This window comes from Cricetulus griseus, chromosome 6 (genome assembly GCF_003668045.3).
Source record: "Cricetulus griseus strain 17A/GY chromosome 6, alternate assembly CriGri-PICRH-1.0, whole genome shotgun sequence".
NCBI lineage: Eukaryota > Metazoa > Chordata > Mammalia > Rodentia > Cricetidae > Cricetulus > Cricetulus griseus.
The window spans coordinates 94,809,392-94,819,920 of NC_048599.1; the positions used below are offsets into that span (position 1 = coordinate 94,809,392).

The following is a 10,529-nucleotide window of genomic DNA, read 5'->3' on the forward strand; positions in this document are numbered from 1 at the left end:
AAAACTTTGTGGACTGAGCCATCTCCCCAGTCCAAGCATTTATGGTTTTAAAAATTAATTTTACATTATGGCTGTTGGACAAGAAATACATTCAGTGGGCCAGAGACTTGAAAATTGCTTGAAAAGGGGCTGACAGAAGTGTTGATTTACAGAAGTACTCAGTGAGCAAAGCAAAAGGAAAAGAATGCTGCAAACTGTGAGAAGGCCCCTGGATGACCCTCTACAGAGCAAAAGACTAGGAAGGGGATGCTGATGCAATGGCTAGAGCAGCAGTGGACCTAGGGTCACTTTTATGATTGGCTCCTGTGTGGTTATCCCCTTGACTACTTCCGTGTTTTTTGACTCACTAGAATGACACATGGGACTAAGAATATCATTGCTATGCCTATATTCATTACGTAGAAATAATACAAGATAAGATCTGGAAGACAGAGGAGTCTGGACACAGTTTGAAGGAGATCAGGTCTAAGCTCCCAAGGTCCTGGCCCAGTGAGGTGGTGTAGAGCTCAGCACTCTAGAAAAAAAGTTTTGATGTGTACAGTGTTGTGTTGTATTCTGGGTAGTGTAGCAAATGCCCGAGGTTTGATTGGAGCTAGATACGAAACCATTCTTTGTTTAGTGGTTAGCAAAGTCCTGGCTCCCAGAGGAAAGTAGGTATTCAGCTCAGACCACACTGCAGAGTTCAGGAGCTACGGGCCAGCCTTATCACTTAAGGAACATTTTATAACATGGGAGGGAACTATTGACCAGCTAACTTTCTGAAGGCCAGCCAAAGGCTAACTCTTCCAGAACAGCTCCTAAGGGCAGCTGTCCTGCTTGCTGTGATATGATTTACTGTGTACCTAGAGTTACTCCACCCCAACCCCTCCCACTTGGGTGATATACAGAGCCAACATCTTCAGCCTCAGAGTCAAGGATGACATGAGCTTTGTGAGATGTCAAAGAATAGTTCTGGTCTGCTAGGTGGAATGAGATGTTAGACTCAGAAAACTCATTACAGACACACCCTTCTCTGTGAACCTCAGAGAGGCCCAGGACACAGGAGCAGCATATATCTTTGGCTGTGGTATATACTTAGTTATAGACAATATTTGACTGCTGCTTGGAAATAACTCAACATATTCTTTGTGTGTTGAGCTAGTCAGGGTTCTCTAGAGGAATAGAACCCAAGGAATGAATTTATATTAAAAGAGAACAACAACCTTGCTCTGTAAAAGGAAAACTGGTATTGTGTTTAGTAAATGTTAAAAAAGAGGATTTATTAGATATTTTGGGGACAGGATCTTTTTAGCCTTGGCTGACTTCATTCACTAAGATATTTTCTAAGATGTGCTAAGTTTTAAACTTCAAGATTCAATTAAAAATAGATACAGGGCCACTAAATGTATTTATTGCTTTTTAAAAAATTTAAAAATATAATATATTGAGAGAAATTTGGGGGAAATAGTACAGAGAGCTCCCCTGAGGCACCTCCCTGTTTTTTCCATGGCTGTGTTTTACATAACTACAACCCCATATTGAAACAGAAAACTGACTTTGTCTGAGAGCTTCTATCTGTGCCATTTACCATTCATGTAGATGTGTGTAATCATTCCAGCCACCATTCAGAACCATCATGGCACAGGTCCCTAATGTCAACCCTTCAGTCACAGATTACCCAAAATATGACCCATCAACCCCACATCTGGAAGAATGAATAGTTTTCCATCTTTACAATGTCATCATTGATAGTGTTTGGTAAACTACCATGTGACCTTTAGGGCTTCTTTTTACTCAGCAGAAAACCTTTGCAATTGATCCACATTTTTGCAGGTCCATCATTTTGAAACACCATTTCATAGTGTGTGTATCATACTTTGTTTAACTTGCCTCCTACTATGTAACATCTTAGTTGTTTCCAGTTTAGGACTATGACAAATAATGTTGGTCTGAACATTTGTGTGTAGGTTGCAGAGTGTATTTATGTGTGTATAGACTTTCACTTCTCTGCAATAAATACCCAGGATTGTTATTGTTGATTATATGGTAAATGCATGAACTAGTTTTAAAAGAAAGTAGTAAATAGTTCTCAGAGTGGCTGTACTAATTTGCATTTCCAAGGCAATAAATGAGGTTTCTGTTAATATAACTGTGGTCTGATATCCAAACCAATGATGGGATTGTACTGCCTTCTCAAGAACAAACAAATTTGCATTCCCTCTAGGATTTATGGTGGTAAAAAGCACTTTGGTGTTTTGCTGGCAATGCCATCGCAGTGGAAGAGACCATACCACATTCTAGAGAATGGCTTAGAAAAAGTGTTATACAGTGTTATATAGCCCTGAAAAGTGCTAGTTTTCCACTTGGAACAGATTCAGGGCACATGCAAATGTGCAACAGTCCTAAAAGAGAGGACAAACAATGGCAAAGACTTCCAAGGAATATGCACATGTATAAATTGTAAATATTGTACTTTTATAGACAAGAGACTGGCTATGCCCTATAAGCAGGAATGGGCTCGTTTCTTCTAAAGACCCAAGGGAAGACTATTCAAAATAAGATGTGAAGACAGGCTAAACAAAAGGAGCTATTACTATGCCAAAAGATAATATGATATACCTAGCTTGTGTGTAATTATGTAATTATGTAATACATAATTATGTAAGTCAAGGTTGTCAGTGAGACAGACCCAAAAGGATAGACAGACAGATGGGAGAATATTTATTAGAGGAATTGGCTTATGTAATTATGGAGATTTTTGAGGACATCTAAGTAGATGCCGGAGACCTTGGATGTTACTAGATGGGTCAATCTAATTCCTAAATGCTTAGAACCACGAGCTGGTGGTAGAAGTGAAGTTTGAAACTGAACATCTGAAGTAACTAATGATGAAAGTCCTTAATTATAGGAGTTGTGATGTCAATGGGCAGGAGAAGAGTGTGTCTTAGCTCTACAAGAGAAAGAGACAAATTCCTTTGTTTATTCTACCTAGATCCTCTCTGATTGGATAGCACCCATCTTATGAGAATGTGGACTTCGCCCCCTCAATCAGACACATGTAGCAATCCTCCCTATAAACACGCTTAAAGAACACCCCAGCAAAATCCTTCACCGGTTTTCTAAGTCTTTGTTAAACTCACCAAATAGACATCTAAAAGTAGTAATTGCAAAAAACTGTATGTGTTTCGATGTAATTAAGAATTGTTTTCTTTCTTGTGAACATGTCAACAAATTAAAAAAGACTAGATAAAAGGAGATGGAGGAATTAAGCACAATTAATAGGTATTTAAAAATGTATGTTGAAAATATGTAAAGGAATAAAGAATGGTGAAAGTCTGTAATTAGCTTTCCTGGGGTGAATCCTTGTAGGATACATCCTAGTGGCTATTGAATCCAGATATTTGCTGAGTTCCACAGAAATCAGCCAGGGCTGGAGGTTGCTTGAAGAATTCAAGCCTGTAAGAAGGCTGAGGTGGTAGTTCAAGTCACATATCCAACATCTGCAATCACAAGGTTTAGATCCAGATTTTTTATTCATGCCAGAGGGGAGCTAGTGATTTTGCAATCAGAACTCCATAGCAGAAGGCCTAACCTGCATTTTCTGAATCTCATGTCTTCTAGAGATTTGGTTCCACACCAGGGTATAATAGGCAGGAAGCTGAACACCTGCTATTTTCTCAAGATAGATAGTTCAGTTTATTATGTTTGATGCTGGCCATTGGGCATGCACTCAACAACTGGCAGAAAAAACTGGGTAACTGGGCCAGCACACCAGGCAGCAGAGATCAAAGGCAATGTTGATGTGGGAAAACTCACAGATCAGGTATCTGGGTCAGTATACCAGGTAGCATAAATCAAAGACCAATAATGAAATGGGAAAATTCAAGCAGGGCAGAATGGTCAGATTCAAGTGTTCAGATGGGTTAATTATTTATAGGATGCAGGAACTACCCTTTAGATGCCTCAAATTTCTCAAGTAATAAACTTTCTGGGAAATCAAGACCTGGTGATATGTAGATCGTCTATCCTTCATGCTATCACTAAGGCCTTAGAAGTAAAGTAGAGGCAAAAACTACTTAGTAGACCTTAGAAGTAAAATAGAGGCAAAAACTACTTAGTAGAACATCAAACAATTCTAGATAATGTAACACCAAATAAATGGACTAATATGGGAATTACCAATAGGGAGTCAGGTAAAGATATAAGAGTATTTATTAGGGAGAAGCCTTACTTACAGAGTGACCTAGCCAGCTGGCAGGGCAGGAGTAAGTTCAGCAAGCCGAAGATGAAAATGAAGAAGGGGCTTCCATGTGCACGCCCATCACTCTTAAACCTTCCCTATGTCACCCTGACCACGCCCTCAAAGGCGTGGTCAGGCACACCTTAGGAGGCGTGGTTACAGTGTGTCCCTACAATGGACCACTTCTTTAATTCACTGTCCCTATCTAGGAAATGCATGTTGTCACATAATATGGTATTTAGTGTTCTGTCAACTCTTAAGTATGAGAATGAGAATATTCATAGGACATCCTTAGCTATGCAATGAGTACTGAAGATTCCAGATTTCTTAATCATTGCATATGACTGTTAGGCTTTCAGTCATCTTTAGAGTTGGCTAGAGACTGACTTCTGTTATGTAGATCCTGGAGATAGGGTAGTCTGTTTTACCTGTGATGGAGATCTGAGTAACAAGAAATGAAAGGTGATGCTGTTTTAGAACTCAGGAGACATTTTCTCAACTGTCTATTTCTGGGAAATTCTTTAGAAACACAGATTGCATTTCAGATTTGAGAATATAGTCACATTCAGCTTGAATGAAAATGTCATCTATTGGCCATCTAGTATTCCAGTTCATCTCTAGAAGCTGTGAGTGCTAGGTTTTATTTTCTGGACTGCACTGATGATGTCAAATGCTTTTGTTATGATGGTGGTTTCAGGTGTTGGGAATCTGGACATGACCCATAGGTAGGCCATGTCAAATAATTTTCAAGATGTGAGTTCTTGGTATACACAGAGGGACAAGAATTTGTTAAGATTCAAATTGGATATCCTCTTCTTGAACAACTATTGTCAAATTCAAACACTCCAGGAGAAGAGAATGCTGACTGTACAATTGTGTATTTAGACTTGGCAAAAGTTGTTCGGAAGATGCAGTCATGTGGAACACACCCATGGTTAAAGATTCTTTGGAAATGGGCTTCAGCAGGAGCCTGACAATATGGATAGGCCAGTGTCTCACCCTGACTACTGGAGAGAACTACAGAACAGTTAACCATATTGTGCCAGCTCCTTAATGCTGAAGATGAAAGACAGACTGAAGAATGGCATAAAGTAACTTGTTTCTAATCAGAAGAGTAGAATGATACTCTTTCAACAATTGGTATCTGTCCTTCCCTTTTGGCATAATATTCTAAAGGTCAGTGTAATCACAAAACAGGAATATGACATAAAATAGAAAAGCAGATACTTTTGCAAACAAGAGAACTGTTTGACACCATTTTAGTTAAAGGAAATGTTGCAGACAACACCTTCAAAAACTGAAGGAAATTGACCACATTAAATGAAAAGTCACTGTGGAAAATGCTATGAAGTAAATTCTTTCTTTTTTTGAAGATTTATTTATCATGTATACAGTGTTCTGCCTACATGTATGTGTAACAATAACTCTTTCCACCAGCTGTCTGACTTCCATCACCATGTTAGGGCCCCAAAATAGCACATAGAGATTAATATTAGTTACAATGCTGCTGGCCAATGACAAGGATTTTTTATTTGCTAGCTCAATCTTAATTATCAAACAAAACTATTAATCTATATATTTTTATAAGGACTTATCTTACCAAGGACACCGGCCTTGCGTCCTCTTTTCCTAGGATCACATGGCAACTCTCTCCTTTCCTACATTTCCCAGAATCCTCCTTCTCTCCTAGTCCTGCCTAACTTGCTTCCCTATTGGCCCAACCAATAAGACAAACATATACACAGAAGGACCTCCCCCATCATGTATGCCTGCAGGCCAGAAGAGGGCACCAGATCTCATTACAGATGGTTGTGAGCCACCATGTGGTTGCTGGGAATTGAACTCAGGACCTCTGAAAGAACAGCCAGTGCTCTTAACTTCTGAGCCATCTCTCCAGCCCTATGAAGTAAATTCTAACAGGTGTTTCAGGTTTGTTGTTGGAAGACCAGTTCAAGACATTGTGAGAAAAATGAATTTCTATGATGCGTATGGACAGAGCTTTCTGTTAATCCCTAGTGATCATCGGGTAGTGTGCTAGGAATGTGCTCCATCTGTAGAAAGTGCCCCATTTGCAAGAGTATGATCAAGGAGACGTCATACATTTCTCTCATAAATTAAAAATGATCTTTAAAGTATTGTTGGACACCGGAAGTCACCTGAACAAAGAATGCATTCTTGGTTCTTCAGCTGGTATGTTCACATTCTGCTCACTATGGAATTAATAACCTTGCTTCATGAAAGGTACTATTCTATATTTAATCTTAATCCATTTAGTTGTAAGAGAAGGTTCATGCTGATGAGCTCAAAGCAGTGTGTATGTATGAACACATCAGTGACAGGAGCAGTAGCAATATTTGTTATGTGTCATTTCAGGAGTTACTTGATCCTGTGTTTATGAAAGCTACCAGCTACCTCTGCACTCTTGTCATCTGTATGCTGTTTGTTTTTGTCAAATATAACATGGAAGCAGTTAAACCCAAAGCAAAAAATGGCAACATGCCTGAGTTCCTCTGCTTGGTACCCATCCATCAGTCCTCTTCCTACTCTTTACTTGCTTCAAATAGCTAAATTCATCACTCCCATCCCTGGAAATCAACGGCAGCCTCCCTGAACACAGGAAACTTTGAATTGCCATGCCTTCTCATCACTTTCTAGGTTCACAAACTCTTCTCTCAGTGCATCAACATACATCTTTAGGTTTTATTTATCACCTACCATCTTTAGGTTTTATTTATCACCCTAACTGTCTGTCTCTAGATTCTACTTTGTTTGTTTGTTTGTTTGTTTGTGACTGGGTTCCTCCATGTAGTCCTGGATGTCCTGGCACTCATTCTGTAAAACAGGCCGGCCCCAAACTCACAGAGATCTGCCTGCCCCTGCCTCCAGAGTGTTGGGATTAAAGGTGTGCCAGCAACGCCTGGCTACATTCTACATCTTAACCTATCTCTAGGTTTTAATTGGCTAGCTCTGGATTATAACAGCCTATCTCTAGACTCTAATTATTAATATGTAACAACTCTCTGTCTCTGGATTCTATTGTCCCATTGTTTCACATCAGACTAACATTAACTGAGCTTGCATCCCCTTTTCATTTCTTTATTTGTTCCTCTATATTGACTTCTTTAGTTGCTTTTGTTTCTTCCTATTGTCTTCTTTTTTCTTTTACTTGTATAAGCCCTTCTCTGGGGAATGTTCTCTGGCCTATGAGAGTTCCCTGTAGCCAGTGTCCCCCTTTGCTGTATCCATGCATGTATCCACTGTCCTATATCCAGGGTCTGAGACTTTACTGGGCCAGTGAGGAAATAAAGGATAGACAGACACAAACAAACAGAGAGAAAAGCTGGGGTTGGATAGACTGGGATCTCTGATGGAGAAGCAGCAGCACCCTGGAAGCTCAGAGTGATTATTATATACATCTGAGCAGAGAGGCAGGGTTATTACATGCGACTGAACAGGGAAGCAGGGCTTATTGCACATAGATTAACAAGGCAACAAGGGTTATGGGATACAGCTGGATATGAGTTGATCTCAGTAGGAGCAGTCTCTGTAGGCGAGCAGCCCTCAGCCTGTAAACGGGTTGGAGGACCTTTGTTGCACATTTTATACACATTCTATCATCACTCGCACATGGGCCAGAGGAAGGTTTTGCCATGTCCCTGGGCCTCACCATTTTCTCCATAGGTCTGAGGCTCTGGGGTTCTTAACAGGCTGTGCCCCTGTCCACAGCATGTTCATTGAGTACTTCACTTACCCAGGACTTTCTCTGCTCCCCATAGAGAACCGTTGGAGAGACAATGCTGTTTACTTCTGGGGTATCCAGACATCCCGTAGACAGACATAAAAACACCCTTCATAATCTAGAATATCGGGCCTCTTAATATGAAGACTCTATGGATGTTCCATGCACCCTACCATGTGCAGAATGGAGGGCATGCTGGAAAGGGTCCTTGAGGAAGTCCTCTTCGCTACCCCATTGGCAGATTGGCCTAATGCGATACATACTTTATCTCCATCTCTCTAAGGATCTGTTCTTAAGGGTCATTAAGCAGTCTAGGAGATTTGGGCCATGAATGTATCTGGAGAGAAACAAACTGCAGGATTCTGACTCTATTGACCTAAGTGTCCTTTTTTAAATTTTTTTTTTACCACATAAGGAGAAGTTTAAGAAATTGAGACACTCATTTTTTTCTAGTACAATGTTTCTAAATACTTTTCCATAATCATATGTTTTTATTTATTCAAAGTAGACATTTTCTGATTTTTATTGTACTCCTTCTTTGGCTCATTGATTTAAGTGTCACAAGGGATAATCTAGTTCTGTTCTCCAGGTTTGCTGTGGTACATAAGGACACTAGATTACTGTAGAAATGAAATACCTGTGGACAGTGCCTGGCACAATAATATTCTGTGTATCAGCTATTATTTTCATTACCAAATTGCCATTGTTTTTCTACATTCTGCTTAAAAGAGGAAATTGGAAATTTCTCTTTCTCTGCCATAAACTATGGGATGTAAATTTAAATAATCACTGCTTAGTTTTCATGCTCCATTGTTACTACATGTCAGAAATCAGAACTGATAGAAAACCCAGCTTTTCTTATATTGTTAACATACAATTGGTCTTTGACTTTCCAGACTTTGGATAAGAGAGAACCTCTATTTGTCTTTTGCAACTTCTGCTTGCTTCAGCAGTCACACAGTTTCATACTGTGTGGTTAGAACAAGACGATAAACAAGAAAATGGCTAGGTTATAAAATTTGAACCAACACCCCCGGTGGCCTCTGAGATTGTCTTCTTCATCAGAAGAATTTACTCTTGCTCCCTCAGAACACATTCCTCATCTCAGCCAGGTCATGTTATGGGCTTCCTTTCTTGGTGAGTCTCTTTTCCCTGTAAAGAATTTTATTTTCAGTGTCATTTCTGAGAGCCTTCCCAACTTGGACATTTTATTTTGTTAATTTTGCATGTGCACAGACATGTGACTGGAAGCCAGAGGAGATAACTGTTTTATTGTTCTCTGCTTTGTCCCCTTGAGATAGGCTTTCTTACTGAACATGGAGCTAGGATGGTGACCAGCAGGCCACAGTGATCCTTCTGTTTTTGTGGGCCTCTTTCCCCCCTAGACCCAATATAGTACTAGGGTTACAGGCAAGCATGACCATGTGTGGCTTTTTACATGGGTGCTGGGGATTTGAACTTAGGTCCTTACGATTGTACAGCAAGTGATCTTACCTGTTGAGCCATCTTCCCAATCTCACCCTCTCCTCAACATTATAAAACATCAAGCAGGACTCACTGTACTATTGCCAAATTAATAAAACCAGAGCTAATATTAAATGAGAGATTTTAAATTTTCAGCATAGACTAACACACAGAAAATCCTTCTTAATGGTGAATAAAGATGCTACCTGAAAAGGAGAGAATTGTCCACCAAAAGAGGAGAGGATGGGATTTCAAGGGAGCCAAATGTGAAAGACTCTTTCAGCCTTTAACACTGCCCCACTGTTCCTGCCTGAATATCAATGCTAACCTGATGATGGCTTCTTTTGGCCTTGTCATATCTAATGGCCAACACTGTCCCCACTGCACAACACCTCACATTCTGCTCTAAGCTTCTAGTCTGTTCACTTTTCAAAAAGTTTTAATTTACATATCATTCATATTTAGATGTGACAATTCTCTTTGTGTGAGTAACCGTGAAAGCTGATGTTTCTTGTTATTAACCATGGGTTATTTAAAGTAAGTATTCATGATAATGAAACCATTAATATTCTTTAGTTAAATATAACTTAGTTCTACTGTCATGAATTTCTCCTTTAACACTTAGCCCTATAAAGATGAATTTATGTCTAAAGACCTAATCTATTCCTTATAAATGTCCTAATCAATGTTTTCTGTTTATTAATTAACAATATTAACATTGAATAATTCTATTTTGTTTTAAAAAATAGTAAAGTAGTGTGGGGAGGCTCCTTTTCACCATGCTGCTAGGGAGCCCTGTTCTTTCTAATCCCATAGGCTTGACCTGTGAACCTGGGACCTCCATCTTCCACACTGCCAGACAGTTCTATTCCTTCAGATCTCCATGGTGTAGCATGATTAATAAAAAACCCAGAGATGGATATTGGGGTTAAAGCTGAAAGATCAGAGGAGCAAAGCAGCCAGCCACTAGAGAGTTCTTACCTCCACCAAGGCTCAGACCAAAGGGGCAGACCTGTCCTCAGACTGCATCCTCAGACTGACTGAGCTCCTATCTCCTCCTGTCTCATGTTCCTTACTAGGGCTGGGATTAAAGGTGTGCACCACCTG

The 10,529-nt window shown here is 39.8% G+C and overlaps 1 pseudogene; it reads left to right on the forward strand.

Moving 5' to 3' along the window:
- The first annotated feature begins 3,703 nt into the window (after positions 1 to 3,703).
- Positions 3,704 to 5,520, forward strand: LOC113836281 (annotated as a pseudogene).
- The last annotated feature ends 5,009 nt before the right edge of the window (positions 5,521 to 10,529 follow it).